Genomic DNA, 17,958 nt, shown 5'->3' with positions numbered 1-17,958 from the left:
CCTTTGGGTAAGTCTTGCCAAGATAATGCCTCGGTGTTTTGTTTTGTTTTTGTCTGTGTGCTTTTTGAAGGGGTGGGATGGGGAAAGAATTAAACTAGTTAAACCAGTTTGATCATTTTTACAAGCCAGAGAGATGGTCAGGCCTTGGATTCAGACCCAGCTGACATGGAGTGCTAGGGGTAATCGTTACTCACTCTATTGCCTTTTATTTCCTCCCTCTTTGGAAACATTCTTTGGGTTTTCTACTGAAACAGCCGGAGACTCTCATCAACAACCGCATCACTCAGCAGCTCCTTCATAAACACATTTTTCAGACACTGTGCCCAAGACTCTTTTAAGTGTCCTAAGGATATCAACTCATTCAAAAGCAGCCCAGCTGCAGTTGGGAGAGCACCAGCACTTGCTCCATAAAGATCTAGATTGTCTCTTCCCATCAAGAGGCACCCAAAAGTTCTATTGTGCTGGACACTTAGATGACCCCCAGCCCTTTTGTGGAACACATTGATTCTGAGTAGTCTGAATCCCATTCTTGGGTCTATTCAAACTGTCTTTGATACCCTCAGACTGGAGGACTTGGTGGGGAGATCACCTAGCATGATGGCTGCCTGGAGCCTGGCAAGATGACTCTGGGAGACATCTCACCTTTTAAAAGTCCCTTCTTTCTTTCTTTCTTCCTTCCTTCCAACATTTATTTATTTATTTATTTGGCTCCACCAGGTCTTAGTTGTGGCATGTGGAATCTTCGTAGCAGCATGCAGGATCTTTAGTTGGGGCATGCGGGATCTTTAGGTGCAGCATGCAGGGTATTTTAATTGTGCCATGCAGGCTCTTAGTTACAGCATGCAGGATCTAGTTCCCTGACCAGGGCACCCTGCACTGGGAGCATGGAGTCTTAACCACTGGACCACCAGGGAAGTCCCAAAAGTCTCATCTTTCTTTGACACATTTTTTTTTCTTATGAATCTTCCCAACCGCAGTGAAGTATTATAGTGTCCTGGAATGGTAGGAAAAAGGTGGTAGGATAAAGATGGCATGGCACATCCAGGGGATAGTTGAGAATTTAAGGAAGAGACTATTTAAAAAGGTGTGGACAGGTTTAAAGGAAACATCTGGGAGCGAGGCCTGCAGGGGCAAGGGCAGCAAGTGGTAAACAGGACTAAGAATGAACTGTAGGAGAGGGCCACAGGATTGGAGTAATGGCGTTCGGATAAAGAATGCAGCCACTGCTAATAGAATGGCCCTCTGAGAATGTAGGGGAGAGGTCCTGAATAACATCCTGCCCTGTGATCAACATTCTGCCCTGTGGTGGACCTCCTGCACATGCCTCCCATTGGCCAAAACCAGACAAAAGCCAGAGGACAGTTGATGTCGTCCATAAAAGTCAGTCCTGAGTCACAGAACAGGGTGGTGAGTGGATCTGGAAGGACAGAGGAAAACCCAGCAGTCATTTCCTATCTTTTCCTACAGCTAACACCTTGGTTCAGGCCTCACCCTTTCTTGCCTGGCCTATGCTGATGGCCTTCCTGCCTGTCCTCGTGTCCCTGTTTCCAAGAAGCTGTATTCATTCAGCACGGGATTGGGGTATATAGACCTCCGTCCAGGAACCAGATCTGCAGCGTCAAGACCCTTGCCCCAGAGACCTCATCGGTAAAACAACAGGTGGAGCCGGGGGATGCCCGAAGACCTTCCCGGACCATGATTTACTGATGCCAGACATATTTTAAATATCAAGGAATCGACTTGCGACTTTTAACCGCAAAGGGACAGGTGGAAATGGATTGAGGCTGCCTCCCTGCCCCCTTCCAGAAAACCATGTCACTCCGGCAGACCGGCGATTGCTTCAAAACCATGTCACTCCGGCAGACCGGGTCTCTCGAAGGGCATAGGCTAAAGCGATCCCGGAAGGCACTTTCGCGGCGCCTGGGCCCTCCCACCGCGCGAGTAAGGGGCACAAATCCCCGGCGCTCCCCTTTGGTCTTCCACTTGGGCACCTGCCGGTGGGAAGCGAGGGGGAGCAGCGGAGAGCGCAGGCGCAGGGTTCGTGCCTGCGGCGCCGCTCTCCCTGCCCAGCCAGGCGGCCTGAGCCGCCCCTGCCGCGGTTTTCCTGGCGAAGCGCGCGGTGGCCTCAGTGGGCTCAGAGCCTGGACTAGGCGCGCGGCAGCGGGCAGCCCCGGCCGGAGCACCGGGCGCTCCTTCCTCGCCGCGACGCACAGGTAACCGGGCCCCGGCAGCCGGTCGGCAGCAGTGGACTGGGACCTTGACCCTGCCTGCCGGGCCGCCCCACCCGTAAGGAGTGGGAGCGTACCCCGAACCCCACACGCTCGCTTTTAGCCGAGGCACTTAAGAGGCCGACTCCCTCTTTTGGGGTTAGGCCGGGCCCTGGGCGAAGCGCCCCGCCCCCTTTACAAGCCTTTGCGGAGGCTCTGCTCGACGCCTGAACGGCTGCGGGCCGCCACTTCCCGGCACTGCTCTCTTGGAAAACCTGGACGCCGGTTCGGTAGGGTCAGTATCAGCTGTGCGCCCCCGTTTCCTGCCACTGTCGCATGTATGGGTCCTTCCCCAGCCTCTCTGATAAAGGCCAGGAGCTACTGCTTTCCTTTCGCCCAGGAACCCACCCAAACAAGGGAGAGTCCCTATGGCGCCATGGGATCAATTTCAAATACAAACTTTTAAGAATGCTGGATGGTTTTAGAAATAGGGCCGAGAATGAGTATTTGCCTTTCTTCTGTTGTCTGTCTCTGCCTCTTGGACGCCAGTCTATGTGGGTTGAGATTTTCGCGGAGATTAAACGGTTTGGAGAAATCTTTCCCCAACGAAAGGCGAGGGCAAGGAGGAAGGGCCAGGCCGCGGCCGAATGTAGCGGGTGGAGGCTCAGAGCAAGTCCGCTCAGCCTTCCCCACCTCCGGGGAGGAAAACAGGACCCTCCCTGACCCGGCTCCGGGCTGTAGAATTTCTACGCCTCGTGCGCCCGTTTGGCCTCTTTAGAGAGAAGAGGATGGCAGGGTGGCGCGGGCCAGCAGGAAGGGCGAGTAGGAGCGCTGCGCGGACCCGCATCTCCGGCCAGGCTTTTGCCGGGCTTGGCGAGGAGCGGGATGGAAAGCTGGCGTCTCAGTGACGATTGAGGGCCCGGAGATAGTGACGCACTAGGCGAAGAGGGCTGGGGGCGCCTGGGGAAGGGGCGGTCTCCGCCAGCTTTACGGCTCGAAACGACTCGATTGGGGTTGCCCGTGTCCGTGGTGCTGAAGTGCTTCAAGCTCCTTCGTCGGCTTACTTCCCGGGCGGCGGCCTGCCTTGCGGTTCTACTCCGCACCTTTGAGTAGCCGCTCTCCAAGGCAGGTGGCCAGAGTGGCGCCAGCTCCCTGGCTCGACACTGAAAGCCTTTGCGGATGGATTGATGCTGGTTTCCCGCAGATAACATGAAGGCAAATGTGGCTCGCCCGGGGGTGCAGATAAAGCATATGCATAACAGGTTTGATTTACCTACATGGGAGGACACAGGGTGAGCATAAACATGAACTCTCACGTATGCATATGCATAGCATATGTAGGATGCATGTATGTGCATATGCACACAAACATTACGCACGTGTAAATACACTCATTGGTTTTCAGTGCCATCACACACTACAAGTCACACATTTTCCCCAGAGCTTCTTGTGTAATCCATCTTTATTTTTTGACACGTTTCTGAACTCCGCAGAACCATTAACTTCCATGGTTATCTGTTCCCAAGTCACAGAACCTTGGGAACAGGTGAATTAAAGTGTTTGGTATTTTGCTGAGCAACGAAGTATTTACACATATTTTAATTCCAGAACAAAGATAGTCTAGAAAGATGTAAAATTGATATTGATACAAAAAAGATGTTGCTAAAGGAAGTTTAAACAAAAAGAATTAATGAAAAATTTAATACAGAACAATAGCTAGCTAACGATCTTATGGAAAGTTATAATCTGAAGAAAATATGACTAAGATGTATCATAATGCTGACAATTTCAAATATACTGGTGGGATATGGTTTGTGAACTCTGTAAAGATTACATATATACTTTTCAAAACATTGAATATCTGTGGTTTTTCTCTCATAAAATGTATGCTCACTGTAAGAAATTTAGGTGACAGAGAAATACATAAAACCAGAGAAAACCATTGTAAATAGATTTTTAAAAAATTGAAGCATAGTTGATTTACCATATTGTGTTAGTTTCAGGAGTGCAGCAGAGTGATTCAGTTATACATATATGCATTATATTCTTTTTTCTGATTCTTTTCCATTATAGTTTATTACAAGATATTGAATATAGTTCCCTGTGCTCTACAGTAAATCCTTGTTATTTATCTATTTTATATATGGTAGTGTGCATATGGTAGTGTGCATTAATCCCATACTCCAATTTATCTCCCCCTTCCCCTTTGGTAACCATAAGTTTGTTTTCTAGGTCTGTGCATCTGTTTTGTAATTAAGTTCATTTGTATTATTTTTTTAGATTGCACATGTAAATGATATCATATAATATTTGTCTTTGTCTGACTTACTTCACTTAGTATGATAATCTCTAGGTCCATCCATATTGCTACACATTACATTGTTTCATTCTTTTTTATGGCTGAGTAATATTCCCTTGTGTATCTATCTATCTATATCTATACCTATATCTCACATCTTCTTTATCCATTCATTTGTTGATGGACAGTTTGGTTGCTTCAATGTCTTGCCTATTGTAAATAGTGCCTCTATGAACACTGGGGTGCATGTATCTTTTTGAATTAGAGCTTTCATTTTTTCTGGATATATGCCCAGGAGTGGGATTGCTGGATCATATGGTAACTCTATTTTTAGTTTTTTATGGAACTTCCATACTTTAACAGATTTTCTCTTAGATGAACACACATGCATTTTAAATGGACCAACCTTCTGTTGGTTGCATTTTCACTATGTAATTTATCATTAATGTCTTTCAAACCAATACATATAAAACTAGGTCATCATCATTAAGTGGTGTATAATATTGCACTATGTGGGCAGAACATAATTTGTTTAAGCAATCTTATAATAATGAACATTTATTTATTTCCAATTTTTGCTGTTATTAGACAGTTCTGCAAATAATATCTTTGAACAAACATTTGTGCACTTATTTATTTTCTTAGAAAAAAAATCCTAGAAGTGAAATTGATCATTCAATGGATATGTACATTTTATGTTTTGATACATTGATTTGTTTATTTATTTGTTCAATTATTTCCTGTCTCCTCCCTTGTGTGCTTTATTCTTTACTATGTTCTCAGTATCTACACAGTGTGAAATATATGTGTATTCAAGACATATTTGTTGGAAGAACACTATTTCTAGATTGTTCTACAGAAAAGATGTACCAATATATACCAACATAAACACTGAATTAGAATGTCAGTATCCCCACACTATCACCAAAATCAGGGTTTTCTTCCAATTGGATAGGCAGTAAAGAGCATCTTTTTATATATTTATTGGTCATACTTATTTTTGTTTTGTGAGTTTCCAGCTCATATCCTTATTTTTCTATTTTTCTTATATTCTTTTTCTTATTTGTAAAAATTCTTTGTATACTGAAGACTCCGTTACATGTTGCAATTTTTTCTTGATTTTTTTATTTTTAAACTTTATGATATTTTCTGCTGTATGGAAAATTTCAGTTTTTATGTAGTCAAATATATCTTGCCCCTTCCCTTTTATAAAAAAATTTAAAAAAATCATTTTATTGGCTGCACCATGAGGCTTGCATTATCTTAGTTCCCTGACCTGGGATCAAACCCGTGCCCGCTGCAGTGGAAACGTGGAGTCCTAACCACTGGACTGCCAGAGAACTCCCAGATTCCTTTAATTTAAGTAGAGTTAAGAGATAGAAGATAGAGTTAGGTTGCAGCATTGTGGCAACCAAAGCTCTGCACCACAACTAATTAGACCCAGAATTAGAGGTCTCTGGTTAAAAGGGTGACTTTCTTCAAAGGGGACCAGCTATGCCATTCTCCTAGCATTTGTTGAGTCTGGCAATGCCCTAGGGCCTGGGGATTCCAAGAAGAAGATAAGGACACAATCTCTGTTCTTGGAGCAGGAACACTTTATCAGGGGTTTGTGTTACATACACAATTCACATTGATACCTTGTGTCAAGGACTGTAACAGAGTCCTGTAGAAACTGTTCTTGAGTCCAGAGGAGGAACAGATTGTTTAGTGAGAGCCTTCTCCAAGTAGTTCTCCTGGAAGTTTGTGGGGATGTGGGTGGGAATTTGCCAGATATTGCTTTGTTGGGTAGTAAGTAGTTGATGGCCTCAAGTTGGAGTGGAAGCTGACAGTCTGGATTTGAAGGCTGACTGCCATAGTAAGCTCCTTGTAAGCTTGGGCAAGTTACTGAAGCTTGCTGATCTTCACTTAATTTTTTTTCTTTTTAAAGAGGGACTGATATTAGTGCCTGCCTTGTTGGAGTTGTTGTGGGATTAAGTAAAATAATACACACTGAGCCCTTGGTATAAGCCTGGTGCATAGTAGTCTAGTCTATTTATTTTCTTGCCTTTCTATAAAGTTGCCTGTAAATCACTCTGGACAAGTGATTATTGATCCCATTGTCAGAGCTCTTAAGGGTAAAACTATGAACCGTTTGTGTCTTCTGAATCTGTGAATAATTCTCCTAATCTGGAAATTTCTCTCTTAATGTTGCTTAAATCCCAAGCTGCTGCTTTTTACTGATTCTCATGCTAGTCTGAAATTGTCTAGTCTGAAATTGTCATTACTTTTGCTTTGTTCTCTAGTACTCTGATGTTAAAGCAAATACATTTTTTTTTTTTTTTGCGGTATGCGGGCCTCTCACTGTCGTGGCCTCTCCCGTTGCGGAGCACAGGCTCCGGACACGCAGGCTCAGCGGCCATGGCTCACGGGCCCAGCCGCTCCGCAGCATGTGGGATCCTCCCGGACCGGGGCACGAACCCGTGTCCCCTGCATCGGCAGGCGGACTCCCAACCACTGCGCCACCAGGGAAGCCCGCAAATACATATTTAATTGTATAACTTCCTTTAATGTGCATAGCACTTGTTGTGTCTGTTTTGTGGTACTTGTTAGCATATTTCTTTTCTCCAAAATGAACATGTAAGTTCTTTAAGAGAAGGCGTATGTTTTCTAGATTTTTTAAAAAGTTATCTTTTATTACCATTGTCTGTTTTTTAAAAAATTTAAAAATTAATTATTTTTGGCTGCATTGGGTCTTCATTGCTGCACATGGGCTTTCTCTGGTTGCGGTGATCAGGGGCTAATTTTCACTGCAGTGTGCGGGCTTCTCATTGTGGTGGCTTCTCTTGTTGCGGAGCACGGGCTTCAGTAGTTGTGGCTCACAGTCTCTAGAGCACAGGCTCAGTAGTTGTGGCGCAGAGGGCTTAGCTGCTCCACGGCATGTGGGATCTTCCCAGAACCAGAGCTGGAACCCGTGTCCCTTGCATTGGCAGGCGGATTCTTAACCACTGCGCCACCAGGGTAGTCCCTGTTTTCTTAATTTTATCTCTCATACTATCTTAGCACAGTGCCTTCCACATCATAGGCACCTAGTAAATATTGACCAAATGAAGGAATAAACATAAATGCATGAGGCTGTCAGAATAGCTGGTGTGATCTCAGGCTGCCCTCATAGAAACAGGATCTCCTGACTAGGAGAGATCATAGAAACCGGTATATGTTCAGAGAAGAATGGTTAAGGTGGTAAGATGAAAACCACGATTATACGTGGAATAATTGAGAAAGAGAAGATTTTCAGTTTGTAGAAGAGAAAACTCATGATAGGAGACCTGGGACGGGGAGGGTAGGAAATAGTAGTTCCTGATACTGAAATGTCATGTGGAAGAGGGAATTAATTAGTGATCCCAGAGCAAATATGTAGGAACAGACACTGGAGATTACATATAGAGAGATTTTTGACTCAATATTAAAAAAGAATTTTCTAACAATCAGAATGACTCCCAGGTGGCTGCCTTGAGAAGGAATAAGTTTTCTGTGACTGTAAGTTCAAATGGAAACTGTACTATTTGTTGGGGTTGCTGTAGAGGCTAGAGTTACTTTCAAAGAAATTGGAGTAGATGAACTCCACAGCCTTTTTCAACTCTCATGGTCTTTAATTCTATGCATATTATTATAATTTGTATATAGTTACCCTATAGTAAATATATACATGTTAATGTATATACTGTATTTGGATAAAGAAATATATATATATGTATGTACTTATCATATAATCTCATTATTATCATATTGCCTAAATTAATGAAGGATGAAAATTTCAAAAACTTGATCTTGATTATTTAAAACATACTACTAACATCCTTTTTTCTTGAGGACAACAGTTTATAAAATATTGTTCTACATGAACACTGTGTGCTTAAACTACAGTAAACAAGTTTAATAATGTTGTTAGCATCTCAAATGTAAATAAATATTTTTTTCAATTTCTAAATTGAATCTAAAAAGAGAAAACAAGTAAGTGAACCAGAGTCAACTTGTCCTGATTCAGATGAGTTGTGATGTAAAGTTCAGGACTTCATTACCACTATCACCATCATCGCTAACATTTATTTAGCATTTACTGTATACCTAGCTCTGCTTTAAGCACCTCACACATATTAACTCATGTACTTCTCCCAAAAAATCTAGGTAGATTCTGTTATCCCCAGTATATTTTTTCATATTTTATTTAGAAATAATTTCAAACTTACAGAAAACTTGCATGCATAGTCCAATGAACTCTTGGGGTGAAGGGTAATTCTTATACATACTTCATCCCAAGTTCTCCAATTATAAACATTTTACAATGCTTGCTTTGTCATTCATTCATATACTTTCTCTTTTTTTCTGAACCAGTTGATAATAAGCTGCAGATGTGATGCCTAATTACCCCTAAGTACTTAAGTAGGAAGACTACACTTAAGTAGTTTTCCTTAAAGATAAGACACCCTCCTGCATAACCACAGAATTATCACCAAAATGAGGAACTTAAGACTGATATAATTCTGCCATTGAATCCACAAACCTCATTCAATATATGCCATTTCCCCCAATAATTTCCTTTTCAGAAAAATGTTTTTTATTTCTCGTCTGGAGTTAAATCCAGGGTTATGAATTGCATTTAGTTGTCCTGTTTCTTTAATCTTTAATTTGTGACAGTTCCTCATTTCTTCCTTGTCTTTAGTGACCTTGACATTTTTGAAAGTTCAGGCCATTAATTTTGTAGAATGTTCCTCATTTAGGTTTGTCTGATGCACGTTATGCATTTTTGGCATAGTTACACATTTTTGTCAGGAAAATGATAGAAGCAATACTGTGTTTTTTTCAGTGGATCTTATTAAGGGATACAATACTGATTTGTCTTTTTGCTGGTGATGTTAACTTTGATGACTTGGTTAAGGTGATAACTTCTCCACTGTAAAGTTGTTATTTTTCCCTTTGTAATTATAAGCATTTTGTGGGGAGACACTTTGAGACTATGTAAACATCCTATTCTTCAACAAACTTTTGGTCACTTATTTTATGATGGTTCTTGCTCAAATAAATTATTACTATGATGATTGCCAAATGGCAATTTTTCCAATTCCAACATTCATTTGACCTTTACTAGTTGGTATTCTGTTGTAAGGGAGAGTTTTCTCTTCCTTTATTTATTTATTTGTTTGTTTATTCATTTATTTACATTAGTTTGGACTTGTGGATTTCTATTCTATTAGGTGGATTATAACCAATTACTATGATTAATGATTATTGACTTTGATGCTGAAATTGTTACAGATTTGGCCATTCGAATCCCATTCAAGCTGCTTCTTGTGTTGTTTTGACATCTCTATTATCAGAGTACTTTCTAGTGTAAGATGTTCCAGGCTCATCTTGTACTTTTCCTGCCCCAACCATTTCAGTCATTTCAAAAGCTATTTTTCTAAAGAGCCCAGCTTCCTTTTAGTAGAGAATGCAAGATCTAGGTGCTAGGTGTGGTCATTGCTACTGGAGTATTGTTACTTTAGGGCCATCTTAGCAGACAGAACTGGGAAACTCTTAAGCACATCTATATTTATTTCTATATCTATTCATCTATTTATATTAAAATGTGTTTATTCTAATATCTTCAACTGCACTCCAACACCACAGTGCTCATTCTAGTCTTCACCCTTTTTCTGTTTGTATCTTCCTTCTCTGATGGTAAGAAATCTGGTTCCCATTATCTTCAGGGTATTGAACTATTTCCTCATTCTCCCTTTATATAACCAATATCCTGACCTCGTGGGCCATCCCCTTGGCCCCAATTTCCTCCTCAGACCCAGTCTTGCTGCCTCCACCAGCCTCCTCACAGCCTTAAGTTACACAGCTAGAAAGTGGTGGAGCTTGGGGGGGGGGGAAATGCAAAGTTGCTAATTACTTGACTGAGAGCCCTTTATTGGGACTTCAAGCCCAAGGGTATCTATTGTGAAACTGCTCCTGTGAAGATGCTCAAGGAAAGGGGGCCCTTGGGCTAATGGGATGAAGATTTAACCAGGCAGATTGGCAGCCCTCAGGACTGTGCCTTCCATGAGAAACTTGGAGAGTGAAGGATGGAAGCTGCCAAATGATGCTACCTGCCAAGAACGACAGTGAGGGGATTCTCCAAAATTGGTGCAGTTCAGTAATCAGCCAGCACCTCCACTGCAACAAATCTCCACTATGTTTTTACTATATCGAGAGCACATTCCGTTAGGACAGAAACATATCACTGTGCTATTATTTTTAAAGAGGAAATATTGCTTTTATTAGCAGCTCCTTAAATTGAAATTCTAGGAGATGGATGATGGTGTCCGCTGTCTTAGTGCTGACTCCATTTCCTGGTCCAGAAGATCAGAAATCTGTTCATGTTTTAGAAAACAGCATGAGGTCCATCTGTTCAGGTCAGATTTTTCCACATTAACACAGAGATTTATAGAGTGGTAACTTATGTAAGAAAAACCAATGATGATTATATTCTTTGCTGTCATTTAGGATCCATACTATTTTTTTTTGTTAGCCCTGAAAATATAATAAAGCACGCACACATGCGCAATGAATTAATTCTTTCAAACACTATGTATAATAAAGGCATCCTCCTTAGTTTATGTAGTATTTCACCTCTGTTTTGGTTTGGGTTCTACACACCATCCATCCAGTTTCTCTCTGTAATATGGTCTGTTTATCCACAATTTTCTTTGCAACAGAAGGCACAGAAATATAAGAGCTACATTTGGCTTCCTGGGTGACATTTTGTCTAACTGAAATACCGAGTAATGACTTTTTTTCCTCTAATGAAAATAGCTTGATTTTTTTCCTGGATTTTAAAGTAAATGCATGCTTATGTGGAAAATTAACCTAAAAAGTAAAAAGAAGAAAGTGCTGAATAATTGAAATTTCACCATCTGTAAGTATAGATATAAATTGTTTTATATAAAGTCATACCATGAATACTCTTTTATACCCTTCTTTTTCTTAGCAATGTGACATGAAGGTTTTTTAATGTCTATATATACATATATAGTATCTTTCTTGATGACTGCATAATATTGCATTGATGTTTTTATTTAACAGGTCCCTCATTAAAGGACAATTAGGTTATTTCCAGTTTTTCATTGTGTAAAGAAAGCCATGATGAATATCATTGCTTGCCATCTTTATGTACTTTAGTAGTGATCTCCTTAGGATATATTCCTGGAAATGGCATTGCTGGGTCAAAGAGTTCACACATTTTAAATTTTGGTACATGTTGCTGGTAAAATTAACTCCTGATGGGATGGATTATACTGTGCTTTTCCTTCCTATACAATGTCCCTGCCAGTGATGGGACTTTATAAAGTCTCTTTTCAGCTTTGCAGTAGCATTATATATTTGTGTGTGTTCTCTAAATAGCATTAAAGGAGTGGAACGACTTTAATAAATCTAGGTATGCCACTTAAGCAACCAGATGTTGTCAAGTTTCATTCAAAATCTGACTTACAGTTTGAAACAAGATGCCATGTGTTCACCATTTTTCAATTGCTTTACGTTATTTGAGTTTGATAAAATTTGAGATGTGAGTGGTGTCTACAGTGTGAAGAATCAGTTATGATCAAATGAAACCAAATGTGTACAATTTTGAACTGATTCATTTGGCATTTTCATAAATCTTGGCCTCGAAAAAATTCAGGCTTGGCTTTTTCATGGATAAACAGCAGCCAGAACAGGGCGAATGTGAGCAGGTGGTATATGTAGTATTTGAGGGATTTGAGAGTAGGCTGTCGATCCTGGGTGTTCCTTTTTTGTTCAGGGACTGGTGTAAGACCTGGGGGGTTGGCAGCCTTCTTTGAACTCAGCTGGGCTATTTGATCCTCTCTACTGAGAATTAGGTAAAGAATAAACAACCAATAAGTACAACTTTAACAAGATATTAGAACAGCGCTGTAATCTGTTTTATATTTAATTAGCATCTAACTTAATTGGTGATTTAACCACTTAGATACATACAGAAAAGGTCATGGAAACAGAAAAGGATCATTTTATTCCTTCCCCTCCCCCTTCTAGCGATGACTTCCTGCCACTCTTGACAGATTCACCCAGCACAGCTGAATTTAAAGATGCTGATTCACTGTAAACTAATTCTGCTTTTTTAAAAAAAAAAAGACAGTAGGGGGCTTCCCTGGTGGCGCAGTGGTTGAGAGTCTACCTGCCAATGCAGGGGACGCGGGTTCGTGGCCCGGTCCAGGAGGATCCCACGTGCCGCGGAGTGGCTGGGCCCGTGAGCCATGGCCGCTGAGCTTGCACATCCGGAGCCTGTGCTCCGCAACGGATGAGGCCACAGCAGTGAGTAGGCCTGCGTACTGCAAAAAAAAAAAAAAAAAAAAGACAGTAGGAAAGTAAGTGGTAGATGATAAATATATATTCAATGAGAATGGCATATTTTATGCAAATTGATAAGTCCACTGCTTCAGAGGTGAGAAAGGCTCTTTCCTGGAAGGGGAAGTGTCGATTATAATCGGTGAAAGACTCTTGCATTTCAGCAAGTTCTTAGCTGCCAGCCAACACATTCATCACAGTGTGCCAGAATGGATTTTAAAACGGTACAACATAAATTGCTCTTTTCCAAATCAGGCATCATCACCCTCACACAAGCCAAGTCAACCCGCTTATCTGAAAACTGCCACATAAGGCTTTTTTTCAATCTCAGTTAACCTTTTCCTTTCCTGGTATGCACGGTTCATTAGAGTCTACTAAAGTCATTAGCCACGATTGAGTACAGAGGAGACGGGCTTCTCCAGTTTTGCCTACACAGCAACTAACATGCCCAGAACTTCCAAGGTGATGGTAACATAGAATATTTAGGCCAGCTCTAACCAGAATGATAACTCTCATCCCCAGCCCCCTTTCCCACCTTCTGCTCCTACAAATTTAATGATTTCTTTTTTCTCATTCTTTGTCCTTCCCAGAGCCAGCTATTGACTCCTAGCAGCTCCTGCACAGCTGATAGTCCCTGGCTATCCCTCTCCTAACCTCCTGACCTAGAACTCTCAGCTGAGTCTCCAGCTCAAACTTGCGCTAGGCCTCCTGTTTGGTGCATCTCTCCACTACTCCTTCCTGCCTCTCCCCGACCCCATACCCATCCCATCCGATCTCTCTCCTTACCTCACCTCATCTCCAAGTCCTTTAGCTGTAATTCTCTCCTCTCCTATAACCCAGACTGACACAGCCCAGCAACATCCTGAGGCCTTGCTCTCATTCTCCCATAGCCCAACAAAGCGCAATTCTTAGCTCCCTTAGACCACATTCTACCTTGTTCCTCCTGGCCTGGCCTACTCTGGAATCCAGTATCTATTGCCCTTCTTAGTTCAGCTAAGCAGCCTTCATCCCCAGCTCAGCCAGCCACGACCGCAACTTCAGCCTATCTCAGCTCCATCTAAGGAGCCTTGACCCACATCCACTTGGGCAGCTTCTGCTATTCAGCCCAGAATAAGGATTCTTTCTCACCTAAGTATCCCTCTTCTAAGCGATGTTAGCTAGCATGCTGAGGAGTTTATCATTCAGCCTAGTGTGCCCCGAACCTCTTCTCACCTGGAGTGAGTGAGCTGTCATACCGTTCTGGTGCTGTTGTGCATCTGTTAGCACAGGGAGTGATCCTCACACAGGATGTCACCACAGACCTGTCACCAGCAAAATAGAGCAATGATGATGGATTTAGAGTGGTTCATCCACACTCCTCCCCTATTTCTTCTAAGTAAGAAGGTGAATTTGAGGGCTTCCCTGGTGGCACAGTGGTTGAGAGTCCGCCTGCCGATGCAGGGGACACGGGTTCGTGCCCCGGTCCGGGAACATCCCACATGCCACGGAGCGGCTGGGCCCGTGAGCCATGGCCGCTGAGCCTGCACGTCCGGAGCATGTGCTCCGCAGCGGGAGAGGCTGCAACAGTGAGAGGCCCACGTACCGCAAAAAAACCCCAAAAAACAAACAAAAAAAAAGAAGGTGAATTTGAGAGACGGTTGGCAGGGTCAGGAGATGCAGTCATTGACTATGGAGACAAAAGCTAGCTGTTGCTACAGTAATACAAAAGTGAGCCCTAGTGAAGAGCTGGACTATCAGGGTCAGAGCACCAAAATCAAATTCCACGATGCAGGAAGCTAGCTATCCCTCAGACTCCCAGAGTAAATTATTTTTTCTCAAGAGCAAGAAGTGCATGGATAGAGTGAAGGATTACATATCCTACTAATTTTTAGGCCAAATGTCAGTTTATTACTGGCCAACAATGTGAATATAAAGATCAGAATTCATCCCCAAGGACCCCCAATGTAACATTTTGGGGATAAACACCTAAGAGTAGCTACCATCAGTTATATTCACAAATTATGTGTGAAAAAACCCAGTTTATAGCCAACTTAAAGTCCAGTCTAAGATTGTATCATTTTTACTCTGAAAAATTTAAAATGTGGAAAGTAATCACTTCTGGCTAGTGTAAATGAAAATACTAAGTAATTAAGCAATCATTTCAACACAGGATTAATAAAATATAATATTTCTGTCAAATATTCAGATGACTACTTTGAAGTATTTTGAAGTAAAGACGTTGTTCTTATTTCATGAAGTAACTTCTAATATATTAACATTCATTGCTCTTAAGTGAATTCGAAGTATAACTTATTTTAGCCACCGAAACATTTTGAAAATGGAAAAAAAAAAAAAGGTAAAACCAAGACTTTTTTTGGTCTTTTAAATTCCAAATGCTCAATGCCAACCTTTCAGTGAATACCCTTACTCCCTCTGTTCATTCAGTCTGATTTCATTGCCATTTCCTTATTTCTTTCTTGGTGGGTGGTTCAGGATCTCTTTCACAAGACAAGGAGGCATGAGGAATGGGGTTGAAGGGCTTTCCTATTTTTAGATTGAAAATTCTTCAATAATGTAGCTCAGATGAAAGTTGTCTCAATCCAAGAAGTTTGCAGGGATGCTGACCCCTCTCCCAGATATATCTTGGCTGGGCTGCTGTGACAATCCTGGGCCAGCATGGGGCCAGCATAGAGTCCAGTGGCAGGCCAAACCAGGAGAAGGCTTCCTCAGGGTTCTGGAACCAGTATCTCTAGCACAGAGACTCAGAATTGCAGCCAAGCAGCAAAGATAACAGTGTGAGGACAATCTCAGAGGTGAAACCAGGACAGAAATGGGAGAATGAACAGCAGAGCTTGTGATAACTGATAGCAGGATGGGACAGAGTTCAAGGAGCAGTTGTAGAATGCAGTTCAGGAATGAGTCTTTATTTTTGTTCAATATTTGTTAAGTGTGCTCTGTGTGCTAAGAATACAAATATGAATGAGAACTCTCTTGGCTTCGTGGAACTCACAGACCACAAAGGAGATTGTGACTTGGCAAACTCCCTTTAGGTGGTGCCTAGATCTGTTGAGAGAGTAGGCATGGCAGATTTAAGGAGCTACCCTGGGCTGTTGCAAAACCCAGAAAACTTGAGATGTGCTGAAAAGTCCTGCCCAGCATGGATGTGGGAGGAGATGGAGTCATACTGTGATGGCTCCTGACTTCTCTGTGGCTCTGAGTCTTCTCAGAAACAGCACTTTAAAAAAATCAGAGGTCTGAGTGACTTCTAATACTTGTCTCTTGGCCTGGTTTGCTAGCTGGGCCTAGATGAAGATTTGAGTAGACAGAATGCGTAAGGAAGTTATAATAAACTTGCCTTGATAGTTGTATTTCCAGAGAACTATCTAAGTAATCACATAAAATTTAAAAGGTTTCTAGCAGAAGATGGCTTGAAGGAATTATTCGGATTCTGTCTTAATTAGCAGTCCTAAGTTATTTACAATTGACATGTATTTCTTCAGTATGAGCTCAAAGTGCTGTCTACCCATCTTTATGAAAATCTTATGTTATTCTTACTCCAGACTACCAACCAATCCTGGTTGATTCTTTCAAAAATCTATTCTAACTTTCTTGATAAATTTTAGCCTATTTTTTTGAAACAATAACCACATGAAGAACAAAATGTAAGCAAATTGTCTACTATGAATTACTGTTGTTCACCCCCCTGTCTCATCAAGAAAAGAATTAATAGCAATTTAAGACTATTGGAAGGGATCACCAGCATTATCTTCAGTCTTTGGTTCATTAGACTGGCATTATGTGTGAATGAATACTCTTCCATAAATTTCAAAATATTAATGCTTTATTGGCATCTGTATTAAAATAATATTGTTAAAAGCAGAATAAGCAGGAGAGGTTCCTTGACTGGTGGGATTCAATTTTACATATCACATGGTGTAATACACAGTGCATCTGTGTATATGGCAAGGTTTAGTTACAGATAACAAAAATCACTCTGGCTCTTTCAATCAGGAAGAGATATAATATAAGGAATCAGAAGTCTCTCAAATCATTGGAAGGGCTGGAGGAGCAGATTTTAATCTGGGCCTCCAGGCACATTTCCTAGAGTGCATTGTTTTATCCTTTAAAAAAGTTCCAAATTTAGAAATTTGTAAACTATAAGTAAGCCTTCTTGCTATAGAAACAGATCAGAGAGGAAAATAACCATTTCTTCTATACTAGTAACAAAATCTTCACAGTACTTGGCTAACATGAAGGAAGCAAGCTAGTACTTATTGAGCACCTGCTATGTGCCAGGTATTGTTCTAGATGCTTTTGATCCATCTTTTCATTAAGTCCTTAGTAATAACCTTTCCAAGTTAGTAATATCAGCCCATCTTACAAATGAAGAAACTGATGTTTAGAAAGGTTACACGATACATGCCCAGGCAGAAAGTGGTAGAGGTAGAATCAAGCTCAAATCTGCTGCCTCAAGAGTTGGTTAGACCTGTTGTCCAGCATTGGTTATTTTTATATATATATAAATTTATTTATTTATTTTATTTTTGGCTGTGTTGGGTCTTCGTTGCTGTGCATGGGCTTTCGCTGGTCGCAGCGAGTGGGGGCTACTCTTCATTGCAGTGCGCGGGCTTCTCTTGTTGCGGAGCATGGGCTCTAGGTACGTGGGATTCAGTAGTTGTGGCACACGGGCTCAGTAGTTGTGGCTCGCGGGCTCTAGAGTGCAGGCTCAGTAGTTGTGGCACGTGGGCTTAGTTGTCCTGCGGCATGTGGGATCTTCCCAGACTAGGGATTGAACCCATGTCCCCTGCGTTGGCAGGTGGATTCTTAATCACTGCGCCACCAGGGAAGTCCCCCAGCATTGGTAATTAATCTATCTGGTGGTATCCAACCAAAGTTCTGATTCAGTATTTAATGACTACATCCAACAGGGCAGTTTACTCAGCCCTTGAGAGGTGTTTTATAATTCACTTTATTTCTAGATGATCCATGAGGATGTGGTTGTTAAAAGCAGATGTCTCAAACAGTACCACAGGGGTAAGCAGCCAGCAAATATTTTCTATGTCAGGCTAAAATAATTTTGTCCATGCCACTTGACCCAGAACTTTG

The 17,958-nt window shown here is 41.8% G+C and overlaps 1 protein-coding gene across 4 annotated transcripts in view; it reads left to right on the top strand.

Moving 5' to 3' along the window:
• Positions 1 to 1,622: 1,622 nt before the first annotated feature.
• SLC35G2 (solute carrier family 35 member G2) overlaps positions 1,623 to 17,958 on the top strand; it is a 32,823-nt gene continuing 16,487 nt past the window's right edge. Inside the window, exon 1 of one of the 4 annotated variants that reach the window (XM_067737729.1) lies at positions 1,623 to 2,213. The gene's annotated coding sequence lies outside the window, so the exon portion shown is untranslated. Of the gene's footprint in view, positions 2,503 to 3,077; positions 3,500 to 11,264; positions 11,426 to 17,958 lie in introns of those variants that run through there. The other 3 variants (XM_067737728.1, XM_067737730.1, XM_067737731.1) reach the window with 3 other exon arrangements.

Source organism: Pseudorca crassidens, chromosome 5 (genome assembly GCF_039906515.1).
Source record: "Pseudorca crassidens isolate mPseCra1 chromosome 5, mPseCra1.hap1, whole genome shotgun sequence".
NCBI classification, from domain to species: Eukaryota; Metazoa; Chordata; class Mammalia; order Artiodactyla; family Delphinidae; genus Pseudorca; species Pseudorca crassidens.
This window is presented reverse-complemented; position numbering and strand designations above follow the sequence as displayed.